This window comes from Macaca mulatta, chromosome 10 (genome assembly GCF_049350105.2).
Source record: "Macaca mulatta isolate MMU2019108-1 chromosome 10, T2T-MMU8v2.0, whole genome shotgun sequence".
Lineage (NCBI taxonomy): Eukaryota > Metazoa > Chordata > Mammalia > Primates > Cercopithecidae > Macaca > Macaca mulatta.
In genome coordinates, this window is record NC_133415.1 from 22,635,433 (window position 1) to 22,661,170 (window position 25,738).

General features: G+C 45.6%; 1 protein-coding gene and 2 long non-coding RNA genes across 13 annotated transcripts in view; 1 reads left to right on the forward strand and 2 right to left on the reverse strand.

Annotated features, from left to right (window-relative positions):
• The window catches only part of ZNRF3 (zinc and ring finger 3), a 176,841-nt gene that overhangs the window by 136,243 nt on the left and 14,860 nt on the right, over positions 1-25,738 (reverse strand). Inside the window, exon 2 of one of the 11 annotated variants that reach the window (XM_077950151.1) lies at positions 3,268-3,369. The exons of 8 other annotated variants lie outside the window; for them this stretch is intronic. The gene's annotated coding sequence lies outside the window, so the exon portion shown is untranslated. Of the gene's footprint in view, positions 1-3,267; positions 3,370-5,574; positions 5,668-22,946; positions 24,264-25,738 lie in introns of those variants that run through there. 2 more of the 11 variants (XM_077950150.1, XM_077950154.1) reach the window with 2 other exon arrangements.
• LOC144331837 (uncharacterized) lies at positions 5,985-10,393 on the forward strand. The gene is made up of 2 exons (XR_013399399.1): positions 5,985-7,544; positions 10,086-10,393. It is a non-coding gene; the product is annotated as an uncharacterized LOC144331837 (long non-coding RNA).
• On the reverse strand, positions 9,146-13,319 carry LOC144331846 (uncharacterized). The gene is made up of 2 exons (XR_013399408.1): positions 13,110-13,319; positions 9,146-10,168 (listed from the first exon to the last, which is right to left on the reverse strand). It is a non-coding gene; the product is annotated as an uncharacterized LOC144331846 (long non-coding RNA).

Here is a 25,738-nt window from a genome sequence, read left to right on the forward strand (position 1 = left end):
ATGCCACATGTAGATCAGGCACAAAAGAGTTAACTGGGAAACGGACATGGCCAGGACTGTTAGGTGTGTTCAAGGCCAGAATTTCATACACCCAAGGCCAGAACGCAGAGGAAGGGACTGGGAGGGGATGGAGAGGGAAAACAAATCTTTTCCATACAGGTGGATCCACCTTTGGGAGGTCAAACCTAAAATTCCAGTGGAGGCCATCAACCTAACAAACTACAGAAAGGGTCAAGAAAACAAAATATATTATCATAATAGCTAAAAAAGATTAGAAGTATGTTTAAGAACACAATTGTAACAGTGTGAATAGGGATCCAAGAAAGAGAAAAAGTTGTAAGAACAAAGTAAAAAAGTAAACAGGCATCTAGGGTGCTGAATAGCAACAACAGCAAATTTTAAATAACATGCATTTATTTACTTTCATCTTGAAGGGGTCTAGGTCGAAATTTTCACAATAGACTGTTTGCCAGCAAAATTACACGAATAAAAAAAAAATTACAACAAACTAAAATTCCCGATTCATTCAAGTAACCCGATTTAAAGTACAGGTTAAGCATCCTTAACCAAAAAACACGAAATACAAAAGGCTTCCAAATCTCAAGCTTTCTGAGCACCAACATGACACCACAAGTGGAAATTCCACACATAAGTACTTAACAGGAACTTTGTTTTATGCACAAAATTATTTAAAATACTGTATAAAATTACCTTCAGGCTATGTGAATAAGGTGTATATGAAACAAATGAATTTCATGTTTAGACTTGGGTCTCATACCCAAGACATCTCATTATGTATATGCAAATATTCTAAAATCCGAAACACTTCTGGTCCCGAGCATTTAGGATAAGGGATACTCAACCTATATATTAATCCTAACATAGCACAGATCCTATTAAAAATCTCTCTAGTTAATCATTTTATTCCTTTTTGGGGAAACTCATTTCTTCCATTCCTATTAACAGTTAGAAAGATGACAGCATTTCAGTCCCAGAACTTTGCACAGCATCCAACCTAGGCCCTATGGAATGCTGTGGGGGAATATGAAGCAGTTCAGAGGGGAATACAAAGCAGTTCAGAAGGCATGCTGTTGACCTCAGTGAGCTTACAATCTAGTTATGGAGACAGACACATCTACAAATTAAACAACACAAAATAATATTAAGCGTCAAATGAGTTGCCAGACCAGATTGTTTCAGGTTCAGAGGCAGCAGAGGCAACTGGCTGCTGCATTAGTCCAACAGAGCTTCCTGGAGGCGGTAGCCTTGAAAGATGGGCAGTATGTGGGCAAAGATGCAAATAAAGGCCAAAGCTTGTTCGGAGGAGCCCTTTGACTAGAGGCAAGGGGCTCTGTGGTTGGATGCCAAACTGTAAAGACAGACTGGGCACAAAATGTCAAAGGCTTTAGAATATTAGGGGAAGGCGGCGTTAGACTCCATCCTATAAGCTGTAAAAAGCTCTGAAAGATTTGTGAAGGGGAGCACGGCATCTGGCAGCCGAGTAGCAGAATGGGAGAGGTGGTGTGGGGCCCTAAGGGAAACAGACCACTAGGGGTGGGGGGAACTTCCCACTTAAAAGAGAAATCACTGCCCCTCCATGAACCAGAGGGAAGCATGTGCTCATGCTACCAGTTGTGGTTTGGTGGGGGTTTTTTAAACAATGGGGTGAAGATCAAAAGAAACTGTTTGCAAATGAGAGCCCTCCTACTCCTCTGACTGGTCATTTATACTCCTTTCATCTTCCCTCCTGTTTGAAATTCAGGTGAAAAGGAGAAGCATGTGGCCAGTGGGCTGGGAACCTGCCAGCCTGGCCCTAGGTCTAGCCCCGTGTGTGACTGGTGGCAAACTCAAACTTTCCCAGGCCTTGGTTTCCCCCATGAGCTAAGGAGGGTCAAGCACAGGATCTCAAGCCCCTTGAAGTAAGTGCCAAGTCTGGTTCTAGTCTGGGGAAAGACCAAAGCCTACAGCTAAGGATTCCAAGGGGTTCAGGCTACCCATCAATCCGCGACACCAAGACCTTCAACCGTAACAAAGCTGCAGTTACAGAGCAGCCATCTTCCCAAACCTTTCTAATCAGAGGGAAAAAAGCATAGCTGTTGTAAAGGCAACACAGAAAATGAGAAGTAAGAAAAGTTTCTTTTCAGTAACCACAAGGCAAAACACACTCATGTGTATTGAAATATAACTGATCAATAAGAGTCCACTGGTCAGGCGCGGTGGCTCATGCCTATAATCCCAGTACTTTGGGAGGCCGAGGCAGGTGGATCACTTGAGGTCAGGAGTTCGAGACAAGCCCGGCCAACATGGTGATACCCCGTCTCTACTAAAAATACAAAAATTAGCTGGGTGTGGTGGTGGGCACCTGCAATCCCAGCTACTCAGGAGGCTGAGGCACAAGAATCATTTGAACCCGGGAGGCAGAGGTTGCAGTGAGCCAAGATTGCGCCACTGCACTACAGCCTAAGCAACAGAGTAAGACTCTGTCTCAAAACAAAAACAAAAAAAATAGGCCGGGCACGGTGGCTTACACCTGTAATCCCAACCCTTTTGGGAGGCGGAGGTGGGTGGATCCCCCGAGGTCAGGAGTTCGAGATCAGCCTGGCCAACATGGTGAAACCCCGTTTGTACCCAAAAAATAGCTGGGCATGGTGGCGGGTGCCTGTAATCCCAGCTACTTGGGAGGCTGAGGTATGAGAATCACTTGAATCCGCGGTAAGGGGCGGAGGTTGCAGTGAGTCAAAATCGCGCCATTGCACTCCAGCCTGGGCAACAAAAGCAAAACTCCATCTCAAAAAATAAAATAAAAGTCCACTGATGAATATAACATGGGTCAAAACAGCCAGAATGAACAGAGTTCAATGTTTCACCTCTTTCCTTAAAAACAGCTTCTGATAAGGTTTGGGGCACAGAATTTAATTTCATCCCTCATCACATATTGTAACATACCTATTAAGAGTAAAGGGGGCCAGGTGCGGTGGCTCAAGCCTGTAAGCCCAACACTTTGGGAGGCTGAGGCGAGCGAATCACCTGAGGCCAGGAGTTCGAGACCAGCTTGGCCAACACAGTGAAACCCCACCTCTACTAAAAACACAAAAATTAGCCGGGCATGGTGGCACGCACCTGTAATCCCAGCTACTCGGAAGGCTGACATGCAGTGAGCCAAGATTGCACCACTGCACTCCAACCTGGGTGACAGAGCAAGACTCCATCTCAAAAATAAAAAAAAGTAAAGGGACTAAAAGCCTAACCAGGTCTGTATTTCCATACCTGTATCAGTAGGTAAGAGGACCTTGGATAAGTCGTTTCACTTTTTCCAGCCTCCCTTTCCTCATCTATTCAATGAGGACAAGAGCAGCTACCAGCATAGGGCTGTTATAAGGAATAAAAGAGATCATTAATGTTGGGTGCTTAACCCAATGCCTAGCAAAAGCCAACAATAAATGTTAGCTCTATGGTATTATTTTAGATCTATCTAAGGGACACTCCTTATCTAAGGGAGATAGGAAGTAGTATAATAAGATATAAGAAATCCATATGAAGGCATTTTTCAGGAAGGAAGGGACTACAAACTCCAGTTCAGAAAGAACTTGTGTGGCCCCCTCTGTGGGGAGAAACAGGTTGGCATTCTTCTCTAGAAAATAACAGCTGCCTCTCCTCCCATCTCGCCCCAACCCTTCCTTGGCTGCAAATACTCAAGGATTAAGAAGACATTCAAGCTTTGTTCCGTCTCATTTCTGCTCTGGCATTCTTCTCTTTGGCCTCTTTATCCTAAATGCCATTTCTGCTCAACTGCAGGCCTTACATTAGAGAAGTGTCTTGCACTTTCTCAAGGTGCCCCAATCCGATATTTCCACCAGCCCAACTTTATTGACGGGAAACCCAAGGTTAAGAGAAGTCAGCACCGCTGACTTCAAGCCCAGCATTCTTTTAGGCTGCTGTGCTTTGACCTGAATCAGAGATGGGATCAGTGGCATCTTTCCTACCCCAGAAGGGAGCAAGAACAGGGCTGGCTGCTTTAGGACCAAGTAGAAACATTGTAGCTTCACACATACCCCAGGATATTACCCCTACTCTGCCCCAGGGAAAAGTGCCTTCAAAGGGATTCCAGCTACCAGGCAAGCTTGGTGGCTGCATTCTCTCTCTCAAGAGAAATACTCCTTTTGAGGAGACTTTACACAAACACACAAACACACACACACACATGCACACATGCAGATACACATACATACACGTGTGCACACGCACACACGCACCCACACACGCACGCCAGCTGCAACTAGGCTCCAAGTTGTAACTATGTGAGGAGAACCACTCAGCCCTATAGGTTACGAGGAAGGCTGTGGGGCTCAGTCACCCAGCAAACTCCCTGGAAGAGAAGTGCATTCAAGCCCCACTCCAGGTTTTATTCTTCACCAGGTTTTACCCTTCACCGCTTCTCCTAACACTTCAAAGGAAGTATTTTTGTACAGCCCAGGGAGGAGTGTAAACTGGCCAGCTGCTTCCAAAGCAGAGAAGTTAACCCTAAAAGGTCCGCTGGGCTGGCAGGGCAGGGGGAAGGCAAACAAGGTCGTGGGGAGTTGGGCATTTGAGTCCCCACACTTCGCCAGGCCTGCCCTTTCAGCCCACACCAAGGGCACGGCTCTTAAACCACTACAGAAAGGCAGGACTTCAGTTCCTCTAAGCACGCAAACAGCTAGTTATAAATACCCTCCCAGGCTAGAGGTTCAAAGGATCCAGCAGTTAGCACTTCAATGGAAACTCCAGCTAACAGAACAGGCCTCTTTAGCACTGCTCACTGTTCAGTCCAGGCAAAGAAGTGAAGAATCCAAAAGCTACCACCACAAAACCTGTCCCCAAAAGTCCAACTTGGCTTGGTGGCCAGGGGACACAACGCCCTCAGCAGTGTTCTAACGACTGAGCCTGTTCTAAACAGTACCCTGTGGAGGGGGCCTCCCCTCACCGTGTACTCTGAATGGCAGGCCAGGAGATCCTTTCCAAGGGGCAGCTGAGGGAAGATAAAGACCCTAGGTCCTTTTGGCCTTCTTAAAAGCTCTTTTTCTTTTTTTTTCTTTTTTTTTTTCTTTTTTTTTTGAGACGGAGTCTTGCTCAGTCGCCCAGGCTGGAGTGCAGTGGCCAGATCTCGGCTCACTGCGAGCTCCGCCTCCCGGGTTCACGCCATTCTCCTGCCTCAGCCTCCCGAGTAGCTGGGACTACAGGCGCCCGCCACCTCGTCCGGCTAATTTTTTGCATTTTTAGTAGAGACAGGGTTTCACCGTGTTAGCCAGGATGGTCTCAATCTCCTGACCTCGTGATCCGCCCGCCTCGGCCTCCCAAAGTGCTGGGATTACAAGCGTGAGCCACTGCGCCCAGCCTCTTTTTCTTTTTAAAGAGAGGGGGTCTCACTATTGCCCAGGCTGGATTCAAACTCCGGGGCTCAAGGGATCCTCCCGCATCAACCTTACAAGTAGCTGGGACTATAGGCACCCAGCTATAAGAGCTTTTATATACTCTTCAAATTCTTCACCCTACAGAGAATATATCTTACCCAAATTTAGATTCACATTCTTCAGTTACCTTGTTGAAACGAGGGGATCCTTCCTAGTAAGATAAAGTGGACATTGCACAGGACACTCCCCAGCTCACCAGTGATGCAGCAAACTTCTGTGCACAGATGGCTGACAACCCAGCCACCTGGGGAGTTGGCAGTTAGATCAGAACGGGCCTCTCTCAAGAGCCCACATACCTAGGTGTCTTTTGTGTGTGTGTGTGTCTGTGTTTGTAATCCTCAACCACTCCATCACAAAGGACATGGACTCTACTAAAACCCTAAGACATCCTGGCAGGCCTCAGTTTCCTGTGGGAGTGCCAGGTGAGGACCTGGAAGCATTCAGGTGGGGCTGAGCTCCTGCCACCTGGCCAACGCTTCTAGGCAATCACACAGTGGCAGGCAGATGAGTGTTCACCCCATCCACTGGCAAGGGCATCCTATAATTTACTGACACTGAAAAGTATGCTATAAATAGTTGGTATTTTTAATGTTGTCGGGCCTCCAGAATAGAGGGGCCTAACAGCTGTGTGGGGCCAGGGCTCCAGGCATCTAAAGGCTACAATTTGGAAATCCTGGGCGGTATAGTCAAAGTATCTTCAAAGAAAGGAACTCCAAGAGCGTCACACTCCATCTAAAGACACTACAGTAAGGAGAGAAAGCCTGTCAAAACTATCAATCAGGACTTACAGACCACAATTTAGCAGAAGAGTGAACAGCACTGAGGGTCTCTTTGTGAGGAACTCCACAATTCAAAAGCAAAAGGGACAGCGGCCAGAATAACCCCTAAACCCCAAGCTGCCATTTCTATCAAAGACACAATAGGATGCTCCTGATTAAATAAGCACAAGATGATTAAGAGGATGCCTTTAGTCATTCAACAAACTTTTTTAACCTTCACTCTGCTAAGTGCTGAAAATGCAAAGAACAAAACATATGAGCTTTTTTGACACAATTTTTGGTGCAGAAGGGCAATAAAAAGTAAATAATTTCCAAAAGTGAAGGGGATACCTAATAATTTTAAATCTAATTACACTACAAGTTGGCATGAGACTATGAACCTAAAATGAGTTATACTCCAGTAACTGAGTTATTTCTAGGCTCTCCAGACAGCAATTACACTTAAAAAATAAAAATCTCAGTCAGGCATTGTGGTTCATGCCTATAATCCCAGCACTTTGGGAGGCTGAGGCTGATCCCTTGAGTCTAAGAGTTCACGACCAACCTGGGCAACCTAGTGAGACCTCACCTCTACAAAAAAATAAACAAAATTAGCCGGGCACAGTGGCACCTGCCTGTAGTCCCAGCTACTCAGGAGGCTAAGGTGGAAGAATTGCTTGAGCCCAGGAAGCGGAGGCTGCAGTGAGCTGTGATCACACCACTGTACTCTGGCCTGGGCAATAGAGCAAGACCCCATCTCAAAAAAAGTAAATTTAATTTAAATTAAAAAAATAAAAATCTCTACATTCATTTTTTCTTTTGAAAAAACCCTCTCAACTAGGTTTCCTAAAACTAAAAAAGTATGAAGGAAGGGAGGAAGGGTGGTGAATAAACTTAGACCTTGAGCACTTACTAACTCTAACGTAAATGCTTAAGTCAAAAGAAGACATAGAATTAGCACTGGATGCATGTGGTAGGGTATGGGGGCAGTGCCCATGCACGTGTGTCAGTGGTCAGACCTGTTCAGGCAAGATTAAAGACAAATATCTTAAAGCTGTTACTGAAACTTTACAGTCTAGTTTTTAGCCTTTTAATCTTTTTCATAAAACATCAAAATTGTTTGCTTGAGCAGACATTAGAATGAATTCTATCTATAATATCACGAGTAGTCCAAGGTATTCTACTTTGTCCCTCCAAAACTAAGGCAAGTCCAGAAGATTCCAAGATGGTGAGGGACTTCAAGACCATCTCATATGAAGAATGGAAAGAACTGGGGGTTCTCAGCAAGGAAAAAACAAGTGACAAGAAAACCACCTTCAAAAATCTGGAGGGCCATCATGTCTTAATGGCTCTGTGTTATGGCCAGAGTTCTGTCTCTCAAAAATTGATATGTTAAGGTCCTAACCCCCAGTACCTCGAAATGTGACTACCTAGAGACAGGGTCTATAAAGAGGTGACCAAGTTAAAGCAGGTCATATAGGTGGGCCCTGATACAATATGACTGGTGTCCTTATAAGAAGAGGAAATTTGGACACAGACAGTTACAGATGGAAGGCCACGTGAAAACAGGAAAACCATCACTTTATAAGCCAAGGAGAGAGGCCTCAGAAGAAATCAACCCTGATCACCTTGATCCTGGACTTCTAGCCTTCAGAATCATGAGAAAGTACATCTGTCATTTAAGCCACCTAACCAGTGGTACTTTGTTATGGCAACCAAAGGATACTTAACATACTCTAGAGGACAGAACCAGAACCAAGGAGCAGAAGAAATTTGTTTCAGTGTAAGGAAGAACGATTTCTGATAATCAGCATCTGCAAAAAGAGAATGCCTCCTCTTTGGGGCTGAGGGGTAAGGCAGGGGTTGGGTCCTGAACTGAGGCTAAGCCCTACCATTAATGCACAGCAGAGCCTGGGGCCTCATCAAAAGCTACTGAGGCAAAAGGCTGAATGTCCCAGGCTAGACAGAGCTCAACTGCCAACAATATCCATCAGGTAGGTTAACCTAATTTTTTTTTTTTTTTTTTTTTTGAGACAGAGTTTTGCTCTTGTTGCCCAGGCTGGAGTACAATGGTGCAATCTCGGCTCACTGCAACCTCCGCCTCCCGGATTTAAGCAATTCTCCTGCCTTAGCCTCCCGAGTAGCTGGGATTATAGGCATGCACCACCACGCCCGGCTAATTTTGTATTTTTAATAGAGATGGGGTTTCACCATGTCGGTCAGGCTGGTCTCAAACTCCTGACCTCAGGTGATCCTCCCACCTCGGCCTCCCAAAGTGCGGGGATTACAGGCGTGAGCCACGGTGTCTGGCCTCCAACTTTTAAAGTTAAAAAAAAAAAGAAAAAAAAAAAAGCTCTAAGTCAACAGTCTATGAAATATGACACATAGTTGGAGAATAATTTAAACTCCTCATCTCAGATTCCTCTTAGCACCTCAATGGGGGGTATCTCAGCCCTGCTCATGTCACACACATCCTTCCTATGGGCAGCTAGAGTCAGCAGAGCCTATCTACTCTTTCCTGCATTAACCAAGGTAGACTAACCCAGCAAATGCACTTCCATTCAACTCAGCCCAGCACTTCCAAGGCACCAGGTCCCCAAAACCAGATAGCCAAGCTCAAGGCCTAAGAGTCACGGAGGGTGGCCACCCCCAAATCCAGGATGACAACCCGGCAGTGGGGGCCTGAAGATCAGCCAGAGGGAGTTCTCCTTCCAGAAGGAACCAAATGTTCCCCAGTACTTTGGGTCCTTTGAGAAAAAGGAGTTCTGGGATCAAATACATTTGGGAAATACCAGAGGGAGTTCTTATCATGCATTTCATCCAACTCTAAAATATCAACTTTGGGGGGAGTCTAAGAGACTTTAACACATAGTACAGTACACACAGAGGCGAGGCAAATGAAGAGGCATTTAGGACTGCAGGGGTCGGGGGGGACTCCTCTATCTTATCTGCCTGCCATCACAGTCCCCACAGCTTGGTAAGTCAAGTCACAATAAAGGCTGCCCCTGCTTCCTGCAGGGCCCCACCTGTCTACAAGACAGACTACAAAATGCCTACAAGACAGGCTGCTTGACATTAGTTCATACCTACTTGGACGGTGGTACTGTTTAACTTCTTCGTGAATCTTCCCATTCCAGTAGAAATTAAATTCCTCAAAAAGAAGCACTGTTTCTTGGTTCTTTTATACTACAACTCCCTATACCCCGTCACCCAATTATAGAGAAGACCACAAATCTAAGCTGAAATGGAAGAAATAGTCCTACCACAGTTCAAAGGTGTTCAGGCCATTCATTCTAGGTGGTGATGACTATATCCCAGGACCCTGCGGAAAGCTGGTAGTTAACTTGGTGTTGGCCTTCCATCCTCATAATCTAACAGGACATCAACTGAACCAGTATAGACCCTAAACTAACCTAATACTGCCTACCCACCACTCCATGTCCCCTAGCACCTTGAATCCTTTGAGAAAAAGTTCTGTGATCAAGTATATTTGGGAAGCCAGACTAAATAAAGTGAAAGATTGCTCTTCAACAGAATTTCTCAGAGCCATTAAGTCACTACTGTGCAGAATATATCTCTAAGAGAAAACTAGATATTTCTCAAATACTGAGCCCCACCATTAATGCATAGCATAGATCCTCATAGAACCCTTTCATCACAGAACATTGTGCAGGACTGCTGTTCTTCAGGCGATGCCTTGAGAAAAGCTCATCTTGGGCAAACTCCAGAAAAATCTGCAATTGGCTTAAGAAAGTATACATCTATTTTAATACAAATGTACCCGATGTTCTAAAAATCCACAATTTCCCAAGCCAAAATAAATCAAGCCACTCAGTAAAGGCTTAAATCGGCAAGGATTCGAAAACTGTGTCCCTGCCAGGCGCGGTGGCTCACGCCTGTGATCCCAGCACTTTGGGAGGCCAAGATGGGCGGATCACCTGAGGTCAGGAGTTCAAGACCAGCCTGGCCAACATGGTGACACCCCGTCTCTATTAAAAACACAAAAAAAAATGAGCTGGGTGTGGTGGTGGATGACGTAATTCCAGCTACTTGGGAGGCTGAGGCAGGAGAATCGCTTGAACCCAGGAGGCAGAGGTTGCAGTGAGCTGAGATCAAACCACTGCACTCCAGCCTGGGCAACAAAAGCGAAACTCTGTCTCCAAAAAAAAAAAAAAGAAAGAAAGAAAGAAAGGAAAGAAAGAAGGAAAGAAAGAAAGAAAACTATGTCCCTGAGCCTAGATTGATGGTCTTTGTGGATCTCCAAAAAAAATGGAGAGTGGCAATTCTCCCTATCTTATCCAGACAATAATGAAGGTAAGGTGAGACTCAGCCTCCCTCCCCTGGAGTGTTTGTGCTACAGCTGACATCTTTCCTAGGGACAGACAGGCAATAATTGAGTGCTTTAAGAGGCGGGCTCCTTGATCCCCGGATGTAATCCAGCATAGAGCTAAAAGATAAGAGATAAGATCAAGCTTAAAGAAAAAGTTACTTAAGCAGAAGGGAATAAAGGTCACAGGGAGCTGATACTATGAGAAGCAAGGTTAAGATGAAAACTAAAAATTAAACATTCTAGAGAAAATTCTGCCTGGACTGGCCCAATACATTCTGCACCTCTTGCCCTAAATAAAAAAGCTGACACGTGCTTTGGTTCTGGCCAGGGCAAGCAATGTTTCTGGAACAACTTCACCTTGGTTACATATTTCTACTTTAAACATTCCAAAGTTGCTGAAGGCCTCCCAGGAGCATCTGCTCCTGTTTCTCGGGAGGGAGTTAGTTCCTGTGGAAAGTGTTTGTTTAGTTTGATTACAACTTTGAAGAGGGGTAGGAATTCTGGCTCAGAAGAATTTAATGGCCGGGCCCTTCTCTTACATAATTTGTAAACAAACAAAGTTTATCCCAGTGTGGCTCATTTGGCTCACTGGCTGGATTTAGAAAAATATATTCCACATTCATTTGGGGGAAGCCACAGTAGGACTGTCAATAACCAGAAATGTCCAAACCAGCCTATCACTCTATTGCCTAATCCTAACGGAGCAGGCTCAAGATAGCATACTCGCAATCTCCCTTCTGAAACCCAGGGCAGTCAACAGATGGAGCCCAAACTGAGGGGTTAGGGGCAGGACTTGAAAGGCAGCTGAGGAATTGCTCCCCAGAAGTTTCTACATACTCATGATATATAAAAAAAACTCTCAGAAAAAAAAAAAAGTGCTAACCAAGGTCAAATGCCACAGCAGCAATTTTCTTCCAAGGTGTCATGAATGGTCAAGTGTATGGGTAGAGAGCAATTTGTTACTAATAACAGCTAAAGGCTAGAGTTGGCATGTGATTTATTTATCTTTAATAAAGTGAATTCAAGGTTGTCACTAGAACATCACTTACTCCCTTACATTCCAGACTGTTCTCAGGAGAGGAGTGACTGCTGGAAAACTGCCCCCGAATGAGCCTCCTGACTGCTGTGCAGTGAGGGCTGCAATTACATACCATGCTGCTGGAGGACACACGGGGCAGGCGGGAGTCGGGTCACCAAAATCATGGCCATGCACATAGACATCACCTATATTCTGGCTATGGGACCCACTGGTCTTTATGATAAAAGTCAAACACCCTTTTCTGGCATTCAAAGCCCCTCTTATCCCTCCCCTAACTTGCCCTCCCCAATTCCCCAGTTAGTGTGCTTCTTCCCCACTCCCGTTTCTGTCCCCAGACATCCTTCAGAGGCACCACTGCAGATCCCCCGATTCCCTCCAGGAATCTCATCTAGCCCCATGCCCAGTTTGCAGATGTGGAGACTGAGGCTCAGAAAGGCTGACTCCGATAGATCCCACTTAAATGACAGACCAGAGAGTAGAGCAGATCTCCTGTCTCCCAGCCACACCTCACTTGGCCTCTCCTTTCTCCCCACCCTGCCATGGTCACATTCTATGCCAGGCAGCCTCCAGGTCTACACAAGCTAGAAAACCTCCACTAGTTGCCAGCCTAGCCTGGGTCTCGGCAAGAAATGCCTTCCCCACATCAAGAGCCAGCAGGAGCAAATCCAAGCACCAATATTCCTTAAGAGTCCAGCTGAAGGTCCACCCCTAAGACCTTTCTCTGATTTCTAGGCACTTTCTCTGGGCCTCAGGCATTTGGCACTCAGCCTATGCATGTTATTCTGTCACCATCTCAGGGACACATCTGACTTTCCCACTGGTCCATAAGCCCTCCCTCAACAGACACACAGGAGGAGGCCAGCATTCACTCAGTGATTCTGTGAACACTATTCAGAAAATATTCAGTGCCACATCCATCAATCCTTGCCAGAAAATAAGAGGACATTAAGGCTGGCACTCAGAAAGCAAACCATAGCCAGACACACCTTGAAACATCCAAAGCCTATTGCAGACCTCACTTTCGTACCCAATAATTCAGTAACAAAGTGGGCCATCAGGAAGAGGCCAAGACTGCTTCCATCCACTAGGAGAGGACAGAACTAAGTTACTTTGCTTTTTTTCTTACTATCTTCCAGATCCAAAGTCTGATGGAGAGGCTGGGCGTGGTGACTCATGCCTGTAATCCCAGCACTTTGGGAGGCCGAGGCGGGCAGATCACCTGAGGTCAGGAGTTCGAGACCAATCTGGTCAACATGGTGAAACCCCATCTCTATTAAAAGTAGCCAGGCATGGGGGTAGGCGTCTGTAATCACAACTATTCAGGAGGCTGAGGCAGGAGTATCGCTTGAACCCAGGAGGCAGAGGTTGCAGTGAACTGAGATTGTGCCACTGCACCTCAGCTTGGGTGACAAGAGCAAAACTCCGTCTCAAAAAGAAAAAAAAAAAAGTTAATGGAGAAAGTGAGGCTCCCAAATACAAATCAGGCCAGGTGCAGTGGCAGGAAGATCATTTGAGGCCAGGAGTTCAAGACCAGCCTGGGCAACATAGTAAGACCCTTGTCTCTAGAAAAAAAAATTAAATTAAATTAGCTGGGCGTGACCAGGCATGGTGGCTCATACCGGTAATTCCAGCACTTTAGAAGGCCGAGGTGAATGGACTGCTTGAGCCCAGGAGTTTGCAACTAGCCTGAGCAACATGGTAGAACCCTTTCTCTATCACAAAAAAAAAAAAAAAAAAAAAAAAAAGCCAGGCATGGTGGCATGCGCCTATAGTCCCAGCTACTCAGGAGGCTGAGGCAGGAGGAGGATCCCTTGAGCCTGGGTGGCAGAGGCTGCAGTGAGTTGAGATCACACCCCTGCACTCCAGCCTGGGTGAAATCAAGTTTCATCTGATCCATTGAGGCGCTGTTTTCTTTTCACTGAACTGCATTTCTAGGAACATAAGCATGCAGACCTGATTTGCACAGTCACTCTGTATCAGCAAGGGCAAGTTTTGGTTTATTTTCTGAGGAAAAAAAAATACAATGAAAACCATCCTGGTCTGAAGGTGGAGTCCACAGTAAAGTTAGTAAACAGGCCCAACACGCCCCCAGGAGAGGTCCATGCTTAAAAGTCGTTAGCTCCAAATTGCTGTCTATTCCCAAAGAGCAATTTTTCCATAGGTAGCAACAGTTAAAATCAGGAACAGCTTCAAAGCTCTAAAAAGTGGCTCAAAATCAAAAGAGTTTCTTCAGACAAGTGCGCCTAAAAAACTCAACAGAGGCCGGACACGGTGGCTCATACTTGTAATCCTAGCACTTTGGGACGCTGAGGCAGGCGGACTGCCTGAGCTCAGGAGTTCGAGACCAGCCTGGGCAACATGGTGAAATCCTGTCTCTACTAAAATACAAAACAAAAAATAGCCGGGCATGGTGGTGTGCGCCTGTAATCCCAGCTACTCAGGAGGCTGAGGCAGGATAATTTCTTGAACCCGGGAGGTGGAGGTTGCAGTGAGCCGAGATCGTGCCACTGCACTCTAGTCTGGTGACAAAGTGAGACTCCATCTCAAAAAAAAAAACACCCAGCGGAGACACCAGGCCCTCATCTGGGGACCAATGGTCTCTACCTGACCAATAGCTTCATCTTTGCTTTCCACCCAGACAGATCTAATCACCGCTTTAAAAAACACAAACTGAAAGCACAGGTCTTATCATTGTATTATTAAAGCAGGCCTTCTTTTTCTTTAGCAAAAGCAAATTTGCATCCAACTGACCACACAATCAGCAATCCGGCTAAGTCTACAGAAGGAGAGTCAATGCAGAATGGATTTTGCTTCTGTTATTAGTTTTGACATCCAGGGAACAGGGTGACATGCCCCATATGACATGGGGCAAATGATATGCCACAAGGATCATTTAAAAAAGCAAATGTCAACATGTACAGGCCCCGGTGGTTACTAATTCAACCCTCTTGGACTTCTTTTTCCCTAACGGTTGCTAGTTAGTGACTCTCGTATATCCCCACCAAAAGAGACTTGCATATGGCCCAACACTAGTTCAAGATGTGTTTCTAGATATTACTGCCTTCTCTACAGCATGATTGGCATGTAACATACACCAAGGACAAAAGGAGGCCACCAAGACTCCCAGGAGAAGGTAAGTTAACATAGAGGGTTGTTGAGGCTTCTTTGGAAAGAAAGCTGGGCTTCACTTCATTCTCACCTTATGGAGATGACTTACAGCCAATTTCCATTGCATGCTGCATTTTCTCTGTCATTTTGCCTTCTTCCGAACCATCTTTTCAGTTGTTGTTTTAGCTGAACAGAAGCTAGTTTTAATGTGAAATTAAACATGCTATTTAAAGAAAGCATGGATAACAGAGTTGAATATAAATGACCTACTCCAGTGGTCCCTCCAAACAGAGTCAAATCAAAAATTAACATTATTTTTATGGTCCAAAAGTAGAGCATCACGTTAGCTTCAAATCAATAGTGCATTTAGAAAACACCCACTTCCCTCTGAAAGCTTGCTTGCTAATTCAAAAGGAAAGACATAGAAATTTTAGAGGTTTGTAACTATACAAAGACAACCACAAATGCTTTTCAATTTTATCTTTTGTTCTAGATTCAAATATGTTACCAATCAACTCAGCAAGTGAAAGTATGCTGACACCACTCTGCACCATGCGCTGTGGGCAGGGAAAAAGATCTACCACATAACTATCCCCACTGATTGCAAAGGGGAAGGGGGTGTGGAGAATGGGACTTATGTTTCAAGATAGCCAGTGACTCAGACAATGAAACTCTGCAAAGAAAAAAAGCTAGTGCCAGTAATCAAATCTGAATATGGTGCTGGGTTGGAAAACCAAATGAAAGCAAAATCTTATCAACAAATCCCCATGGAACCAGACCATGAAAGGCACGGACACCATCTGGGCACTGTGGGAAACCATGCGGCCACCACCTGCTCCCTTGGTGAGTCGCTTGTACATTCTCAAGGACCGTAAAGTTCTCATGTAGAAGAGACCAGAGAAATTAGAGGAAATTAGATAAGATTAAAATGAGAGTTGAAGGACAGCACAAGGCCATGTAAGATAAATGGTCAAATGGGAGTGTGGCTGTGCCATTTGGAACCTTGGCATTTTATGTGAAAATGACTCCATGTGGCCAGGCACGGTGGCTCACACCTGTAATCCTAGCACTTTGGGAGGCCGAGGTGGGCGGATTGCCTGAGCTCAGGAGTTCAAGACCAGCCTGGGCAACATGGTGAAACCCTGTCTCTACTAAAATGCAAAAAAAAAAAAAAAGAATTAGCCGGGTGTGGCATCATATGACTGTAGTCCCAGCTACTCAGGAGGCTGAGCCAGGAGAATTGCTTGAACCAGGGAAGCAGAGGAGGTTGCAGTGAGCCGAGATCGTGCCCCTGCACTCCAGCCTGGTAACAGAGCGAGACTCCGTTTCAAATAAAAAAAAAAAGAAAGAAAAGAAAATGACTCCGTGAAAATCTTTCTTCAGGTGGCAATTAACATTTTAGCTCAAATTCTCCTAAGAAGGGAAAGAGAAAACTGGGAGGCGAGGGGGAGCTGGCAGCAATCAGTGTGATCCAGTGGCTCTGCCAGCACAGTGTAAGCACTCAATACGTATCTGCTGAATGAAAGAAAATAAAAATCCAAGCCAGTGGCTTCTGCCCTGGGTTCCTACTCAGCACCATCATATCTCCCTGTTGTAGCTGCCAAGTCATCTTCTAATAGCTGGTTTACCTGATGCTTTCTCACAGGACTGGTGAACCCTTTGAGAGTCACAATTCTGTAGCAGCGACAAACACCAACTGAAATGTGTTAAGCACATAATGTATGCCTTACATATATTATCTAATTTTCACAGTCCTTTGGACGTACATGTCTCATGTTATAGATGAAGAAGCAGAGGTTCAGAGCGGTTGGATGACCTGGCCAAGGTCACAGAGCTGGCAGTAGCAGGCTGAGATGCAAACACAGGCCTATCTGACCCCAGGGCTGTACTCTCCACCACTATGCCCTTTACATGGCAACAGCCTGGTCAGCTCTGAACTCGCACAATGCAACATACAGTAGAGTTTAGCCTTGAGAGGTTTCTGTTTTGTTTTGGAGACAGAGTATCATTGTCACCTAGGCTGGAGTGCAATGGCGCCATCTCAGCTCACTATAACCTCTGCCTCCCAGGCTCAAGCAATCCTTCTGCCTCAATCTTCTGAGTAGCTGGAACTATAGACATGCACCACCACACTCAGTTAATTTTTGAATTTTTTTTTGTAGAGATGAGGTTTCACCACATTGCCCAGGCTGGTCTCAAAGTCCTAGGCTCAAGCAATCCACTTGCCTCAGCCTCCTAAAGTGCTGGGATTAAAGGCGTGTGCCACCGTGCTCAGCCTCAACAGGCTTTTTTTTAGTTCTAAGAGGTTAGCAGACTGCCATTGGATTTACCTGCCTCCAACTACCTCATGGTGAGGCTATAAGACACAGTCCTGAGCTCCAGGCCAGCTTCTGCATTCACTAGCTATATAAACGTCTCTGCACTTTAGTGTCCTCATCTAAAGAAACAGACATGAAATCTCTTATCGCTCAGAATCCTCTTAAGGATCTAGTGAGAAAAACAGTATAAGGTCTCAAGAATAGTGTCTTACACACAGTGTTCATTCATTCACAAATTTCTTCAACCACTTATGAGACCTTCAGCACTAAAAGGCTTCCATGTAATAGGAGGCACAGCCAGCAGGGATGAAAGCAGCCATGAAATCTTCTGGCCTTCTGTCTGCCAGGCTCAGGTAAGTAACAGCAACTGAGAACTCAATAATTTGGATTGTTTCACAAGCAGAAAGTTTACCCAGAGGCCAAGCTGGAGGAAGCACTATCCTCTGTTCTATCATTGGTTTTGGTTGGTACAAAGTTTCCTTTTTCTTTCTCCTAATGGCTTAACAAATCTACCTCGAAGCCCTGTTTTTCCCATCCCTGAAACCAAAATCTTTGATCCTCTGTTATTTTCAGCCAAGAAGTCTAACAGAGTAAGCCTGAAATGATCAGGAGAGAATTCTGTCTATCTGAATTTCCTGCCCCAGTTATAACAGTATCTGCAAAAGATACACTGTAAATCCCAACTTGCCTAGGCCCCATCAATGTCAATGCCGGCAAGCAGAGTAGGATATTACAGCCTGGCCATCCATAAAGAGACACCTTCAAGGCCAGGTGAGGTGGCTCATACCTGTAATCTCAGCACTTTGGGAGGCCAAGGCAGGAGGACTGCCGGAGCCTAAGAATTCAAGACCAATCTGGGCAACAAAGCAAGACCTCATCTCTACAAAAAAAAAATGAAAAAAAAAAAATTAGCTGGGAGTGGTATCAAGTGCCTGTAGTCCCAGCTACTCGGGAGGTTGAGGTAGAAGGATCACTTGAGGAGATCAAGGTTATAGTGAGCTATGATCGTTCCACAGCACTTCCAGTCTGGGTGACAGAGCGAGAACCTGTCTCAAAAAAAAAAAAAAAGACACCTTTACACAATGCCCAGGTCTCCATGATAGTCTGAAAGCTCTCAGGTCAGCCAAAGAACAGATTCCTGAGCCAGATTAGAAAAAAACTCAGCCTGAAGAAAGTCAAGGGATGAAGAGAAGTGCCTTAAGCAATCTCAAGCAGGCAGGATGATACAGAGAGGTAGCCTTTACCAAAGAAGCAAAAAGAAGGGTCAATCTCGTGTGTGTGTGAATGCAGCCAAACAGCCTTCGCCAAAGCTGCAAAGGAAACAAAAATAAACTAAACAGGATAAAAGGAAGGCTGTTGCATGAGGAAGAACTTTTGCTCCAGTTAAAAGAGAGAGAGAGAGAGAAGAAAAAGAAAGCACACACTGAAATGATCTAAAGCTGCCTATAAATATTTGGGAACATCAAAGGCGGTCCTGTTAAATTAAAAATGCTGTCACACAGATAGGAACTAGCCTCTAGCACTGCCAGCTTCAACATGTGAGCCTGTGATCTGAGGAGCGAAGGCTCAGCTCCTCAAGAAATCTGATTCACTAAAGAAAAAAGTGAACGAGCAGTTGAGTTTTAATAAGGGCATTAAATACCTTAGGAATGAGCTAATTAGAGTTTAACTCTTTCAAGATTGTTCGAGCTCTTAAGAATGCTGTAAAGTAAGCTCCTCCAGAATCTAGTTAAATCAGTCTCGAAACCTGCAACGTAAAAGAACAGTATTAAAATAGCATCTTAGGACTTCAAAGCTGATCAATCCCACCAGGTCACTCAGACTTAAAGACAGAGGCCTAGGGAAGAGGAGCCAAGGTTAACTAGGAGTTGTTTTCTGGGGTGAGGTTAGGTTGCTTATTTAAAGGCATTTTTTTTTCCAGTTTAGACAAGATAAGAACAAGCTCACTCTCTAACGCCAGATTAATTCCACCCTGTGAGTATGCCCTTTACCCAAGACACTTTGAGGAGAGAGACAGGGTGTTGAGCGGGAAGGCCCACTGACCTCGCTTGCTTGCTAGCTCACTCAGAGGCCACACAAGAAATTTTGGCTGAGCCTCTCAGACGCGTTCAAGGTCACCATGGGAAGTCACCCAACAGTTTTCCCTATACACATTCTGGATCAGAATCCCAAGAAATCCAGGACGAGTTCCCAGTTAGGAAAGTTCCATCAGGATGGCAAATCCTTTCTTTGGCCTTGACGTAGGAAGGAGCAGAACCTCTTGTGGAAAACACACACACCTTCAGAAAGGGGCATCTTTCTAGCACCCAGTTTCAGGAATGTTAGGGGGAGGCAGGCAGAACTCACCTTCTCCATTCAAGGAGAGGAATGCAAAGCCCAGTCTTGGTGAGGGGGAGGTCAGGAGGGGGAGGGGATTAAAAAAATAATAATAATGCTCTCCAATCATTCCCATTTTTAGAAAAAGTTAATGTGTCTAATTTGGGGGGTTAAGATTTAAAAAGTATTTGCTTTGGCAAAATCACACGCTGGATCAAACCAAGCGCTGAAGTCACTTATGCTTGCCACAAGTCCCACGTAATTGGGCCCCCAGAGCACAGCCTTAGTATGTCGCAGCATTCCACACGTCCAGCTGGATCCAAGGGAGGAATCAGCACCCTCCTTTCCTTGAGAGCAACCTGGAACAACAGGCAGGCTGGCCTAGAAACACACTGGACTCAAGAGTTCACATCCAGCGGTGCGTGTGTGTGTCTGTGTGTGCACACGTGCCCGACTAACAGAGCTTAAGGCCTGGACAATGATCCAGCTGTAGAGAGTAGGGATGAGCAGGTGAAGCTGCAGCAAAGCATTCCTCCCAGGAAACAGAAGGAACTGGGAATCGGAGAAATGAGCAGCCTGCACCTCTTGCAAAGTGCTTAAGAACTACTCTGGGGAGCCCATGAACCCCCACACTAGGGGAGAAGGGACCTAGGTCCAAGTAGAAAGGCACTAAGCATGTTAAAAAAAAAAAATGCCTATGTTATGATCACTTCTCTTCTCAGTAAATGGCATTTTTGGATTCCTTTAACTTTGATAAGCTACCATTTTAGAATAAGAATTTCCAACCACTTGGGAACTACAACATAAACGTTAGGTATATGTGAGGAGCAGCATGAAATTATGTATTTTCTTCAACCTCATCCCCACTAAATATAAATTGCATACTGTGAGTAACTCATGTAATCCTCATAACAACGCTAGGAAAAGTTTATCTCCATTTTACTGATGCAGAAACTGAGATCCAGAGAGGCAATGCCATCTTTCCACAGCAGGTAACTGCCAAAGGCCAGATTCAAACCCAAGCTGTCTGTCTCCAGACTCAGCACTCTGCAGCCTCTCCCATCAAAGGAAACCCAGAACCAATTTGTTCTACAAAGTTTACAACATGCTTAAAGAACCTGGCGAAAAATACAAAAATTAGCAGGGCGCCTGTAGTCCCAGCTACTCAACAGACTAAGGTGGGAGGGTCATTTGAGCGCAGGACGGGGAGGTCGCAGTGAACCAAGATTGCACCACTGCACTCCTGCCTGGGCAACAGAGTGAGACCCCATCTAAAAGAAAATAAAAAGAGGCCAGGCGCGGTGGCTCAAGCCTGTAATCCCAGCACTTTGGGAGGCCGAGACAGGCGGATCACGAGGTCAGGAGATCGAGACCATCCTGGCTAACCCAGTGAAACCCCGTCTCTACTAAAAAATACAAAAAACTAGCCGGGCGAGGCAGCAGGCGCCTGTAGTCCCAGCTACTCGGGAGGCTGAGGCAGGAGAATGGCGTGAACCCGGGAGGCGGAGCTTGCAGTGAGCTGAGATCCGGCCACTGCACTCCAGCCTGGGCGACAGACCGAGACTCCGTCTCAAAAAAAAAAAAAAAGAAAAAAAAAGAAAATAAAAAGAAAAAGGCCTGGCAAATGCTGGGTGTCTGCATAGCAAAATGAAAAACACTGCTCTGTCCTCCCAACTCCTCTTAAATACAGTCGGCTAAAGGTTGTAGTTTGAAGAACTAAAAAGAACTTACACCCAAACCAGGTTATTCAAAGTTAACTTGTCGAGCGTGGTAGCTCACACCTGTAATCCCAGCACTTTGGGAGGCCAAGGCGGGTGGATCACCTGAGGTCAGGAGTTCAAGACCAGCCTTGGCCAACATGGCAAAACCCCGTCTCTGCTAAAAATATAAACATTAGCCGGGCGCGGTGGCTCAAGCCTGTAATCCCAGCACTTTGGGAGGCCGAGACGGGCGGATCACGAGGTCAAGAGATCGAGACCATCCTGGCTAACACAGTGAAACCCCGTCTCTACTAAAAAATACAAAAAAATAGCCGGGTGAGGTGGCGGGCGCCTGTAGTCCCAGCTACTTGGGAGGCTGAGGCAGGAGAATGGCGCAAACCCGGGAGGCGGAGCTTGCAGTGAGCTGAGATCCGGCCACAGCACTCCAGCCTGGGAGACAGCGCGAGACTCCCTCTCAAAAAAAAAAAAAAAAAAAAATACAAACATTAGCTGGACATGGTGGCGCACACCTGTAATCCCAGCTACTCAGGAAGCTGAGGCAGGAGAATTGCTTGAGCCCTGGAGGCAGAAGTTGCAGTGAGCCAAGATCGAGCCACTGCACTCCAGCCTGGGTAACAGACCGAGACTCCAAGTTCAAAAAAAAAAAAAAAAAAAAAGCTAACTTAAAAATTGGTGATTAGGAATACCCACAAAATAGTGGTGCCATTTCTGCACCATAAAAGGCCTATCCACTAGCTTGGGCAACATGGCAAAACCCTATCTCTACTAAAAATACAAAAAATTAGCCAGGTATGGTGTTGTGCACATGTAATCCCAGCTACTCAGGAGGCTGAGGCAGGAGGCAGGAGAATCGCTTGAACTCGGGAGGCAGAGGTTGCAGTGAGCCGAGATCGTGCCACTACACACTCTAGCCTGGGTGACAGAGTGAGACTCTGTCTCAAAAAAAAAAAAAAAAACACCCATCCATTTATTACATGCCCCCAAAATTTGAGGACTCCGTGCTCCAGTCAGCTGATCTCCAAAGAGCCAGCACAAAGCAGAAAAGCAGCCAAACCAGTCCACATACTAAACTACTTACACACCCTCTTCATGTCTCTGTTCCCTAACTTTACACACAATTCTAACAAACATGGTTCCCTGGTTTCCTAGGACTACAGAAATAAGCAGCAGCAAATCAGAATTGCTGAGGGAGAAGCATTAGAGAAGGGGGAACAACTTAGGTGCCACATCAGCCAACAGGGAGATGGAAGAGTGCCTTCTGGGCATTGGCCTTGTGCACTGCACAACTCTAGGAGGTGCCGTTCAGATCTGTGCTCATCCTAGATTCACATTATGACCGATTTGCAGCAAATAGAAGTCAGGTATCTTGAGGAAGGTACAGCTTTTCCTAATTCAAACAAAGAGGCTCTTTAAGTTGAACTGGGGAATGTTTTCTATATTAATTTTTTTTTTTTTTTTTTTTTTTTTTAGAAACAGGTCTCTCTCTGTTACCCAGGCTGGAATGCAGTGGTACGACCACAGCTCACTGCAGCCTCAACCTTCAGGGCTCAAGTGATCCTATTACCTCAGCCTCCCAAGTAGCTAAGAATACAGATGTGCACCACCACACCTGGCTAATTTTTTTTAAAAAAATTTTTTGTAGGAACAGTCTCCCTATGTTGTCCAAGCTGGTCTTAAATTCCTGGCCTAAAGCAATCATCCCACCTCAGCCTCCCAAAGCTGGGATTATAGGTGTAAGCCACCACACCCAGCTGAAAAATGTTAAAAAGATTGAGACACCAACCCTGCCCGGAAGGAGGTTACAATCTAATGGAGAGTTGGCTCCAAGTCAGTAAGCGAAGATTAAATCGGTGGTTCGCCTCCCTCTTCTGAAATAGTAAGTTTCTTTTCAAAGGGGTGGGGTTTTTACCTTTTTTGTGTGATGAGGCTTGAGGACAAGCCCTCCACAACACCAGACTGCCTAAGCTGTTGAACCTGGACAGGTGGCAGCCTCCAGAAGCTCAGGTCATCTTCTGTAAAGAGGCACTAGAACAGCAGATGCCACCTGCAAGTCACATCCCACTCTGCCATTCTGGGCTCCCATCTGGCTTACCAGACCCAATCAATTCCCTTCCAGACATTTTACTGCACACCACCAAGTACCATAGAATTAATCATGCAAGGCACCATTTGCAAAGAGGTAACAGCATTCCAGCATGAGATGCCAGGGACGTTTCCTTCCTCTCATCCCAGTTCTGTCTGCCGAAGCTCGTGAGCAGGGCATCCTAACATCCCACTTATGTGTGACCGCACCTTCGACTGTGGTCTTTGCTTATATACAATAGGGAGAAGCAAGGAAACCCCTTTCTGGTATAGGGGAAAGTGAGGAATGTAGATAAGGAGCTGGGGGAGGAGGAATCCCCCATTTATCCTTCCTATTTTTCTTTCCCTTCTCCCTCCCCCAATCAGTCATCACTAGGTTAGTTACCAGAGGGCAAGGGAGGTTGGCAAGAGTTGAGAGAAGAGGGTCTGTAACAGGAAGAGACAGAAGATCCCTGTTTACCCTCCAACAAGTAGGGAAGAAATTCACACATGAAAGGCCCATCATATAACTTCCACACCTTTGCAACAGGACAATTAAAACAGCCTTGCAAAAGTAAATTAACTATCGCTTGAGCCCAGGAGTTCGAGACTAGCCTGGGCAACATACTGAGACTTCATTTCTAGAAAACATAAACAAAATTAGCTGGGCATGGTGGCACAAGCCTGTGGTCCCAGCTACTTGGGAGGCTGAGGTGGGAGGATCGTTTGAGCCTAGGAGGTCAAGGCTAAAGTGAGCCAAGATCATACCACTGCACTTTAGCCTTGGCGACATAATGAGACTCTGTCTTAAAAAAAAAAAAAAAAAAAAAAGACAGAAAGAAGAAAAGAAAGAAAATTAGGCCGGGCGCGGTGGCTCAAGCCTGTAATCCCAGCACTTTGGGAGGCCGAGGCGGGCGGATCACGAGGTCAGGAGATCGAGACCATCCTGGCTAACACAATGAAACCCCGTCTCCACTAAAAGTACAAAAAAATTAGCCGGGCGTGGTGGCGGGCGCCTGTAGTCCCAGCTACTCGGGAGGCTGAGGCAGGAGAATGGCGGGAACCCGGGAGGCGGAGCTTGCAGTGAGCCGAGATCGCGCCACTGCACTCCAGCCTGGGCGACAGAGCGAGACTCCGTCTCAAAAAAAAAAAAAAAAAAAAAAAACTCATGCTATCTGAGCACATAGTAAGAATTATAGTTTTCTACAGCATCTTCTTGCAGGGAACATATAGGGAATAATTTTACTTGGAATATTCAAAACTATTCTGCCCCCATCCCATTGCTGTTTCAGAGCTTTCCCCTTCCAAAAACAAGGTTGGTATGGCAACCAATGCCCCAGTCACCGTGGTCGCTAACCACATCCGCCGGGGCTTGGCATGCTGAGACGTGTGCCAACTCTGTTGTCTGTAGGGCACTCCTGGCCACAGTACACAGCAAGCTATAATCAAGTAAGAAACCACCCCATTCGTATAGAACTCAGCTCAACATAAATATTCATTAAATGTGAAAACCTATGGTGATGCAATGTTGAGACTGCAAATTTAAACACAAGAGTCAGGAAATGCAAAAATTACCACTGCCACTGGAACTTGAAATCACCCACCCGGCACATTTATTTTTTTTATTTTATTTATTTATTTATTTATTTTTGAGACGGAGTCTCGCTCTGTCGCCCAGGCTGGAGTGCAGTGGCGCGATCTCGGCTCACTGCAAGCTCCGCCTCCCGGGTTCACGCCATTCTCCTGCCTCAGCCTCCCGAGTAGCTGGGACTACAGGCGCCCACAACCGCGCCCGGCTAATTTTTTGTATTTTTAGTAGAGACGGGGTTTCACCGTGGTCTCGATCTCCTGACCTTGTGATCCGCCCGCCTCGGCCTCCCAAAGTGCTGGGATTACAGGCGTGAGCCACCGCGCCCGGCCTCACCCGGCACATTTAATACCACAAGTGCGTTTATATGTGTCCTAGAGATTTAAACCTAATAACACCAAAACTTCAAAACTACATATTATCTCTTCATTTAATTCCTAGGATGAGGGTGACATTTATTGATGGGCATTAGAGCTTTTCTGGAGTGAACATGCCATGAAAAGGCAGCCTGAAACCCCTTTGGCACAAGTGGAATATAACATATCATAGATTCTGGAATATTTCTGAAGGTCCCGATGCCCATATAATCACCACTGTCCCACAAAAACAGCAACGGTAACCAAAAAAAAAAAAAAAACCCTCAACATGCCAACTTACACAGAACTAAGCAATACTTCAATAATTTCCCAAATGCTTACAGTCAGCCCCATAAAGACTAGAAAATCAAATGTTTGCTAAATTGAAATCTAAAATTCTCTCACATGTAGCCTGTTAGACTCTTTAGAAATACTACTACAGTCCTTTTAAATTCTGCTTCCCACACAGCACTTAAACACAGGATCAAGGCCCATGCCAGAGCTTCCAAAGGGAAAAAAAATGTGGGGGGAAGCAATATGGTACAAATATAAGTAAAGACTCATATACAGTTGTTTCTGATGGGTCATTCTGAAGCTACATAGAACTTCTACTATTCCTCCAAAAGTCCCAGTGTTTTCAGTGACACCAAACTATTATATTTTACATATTTAAATAAAACACATCCCCAGAAGTCT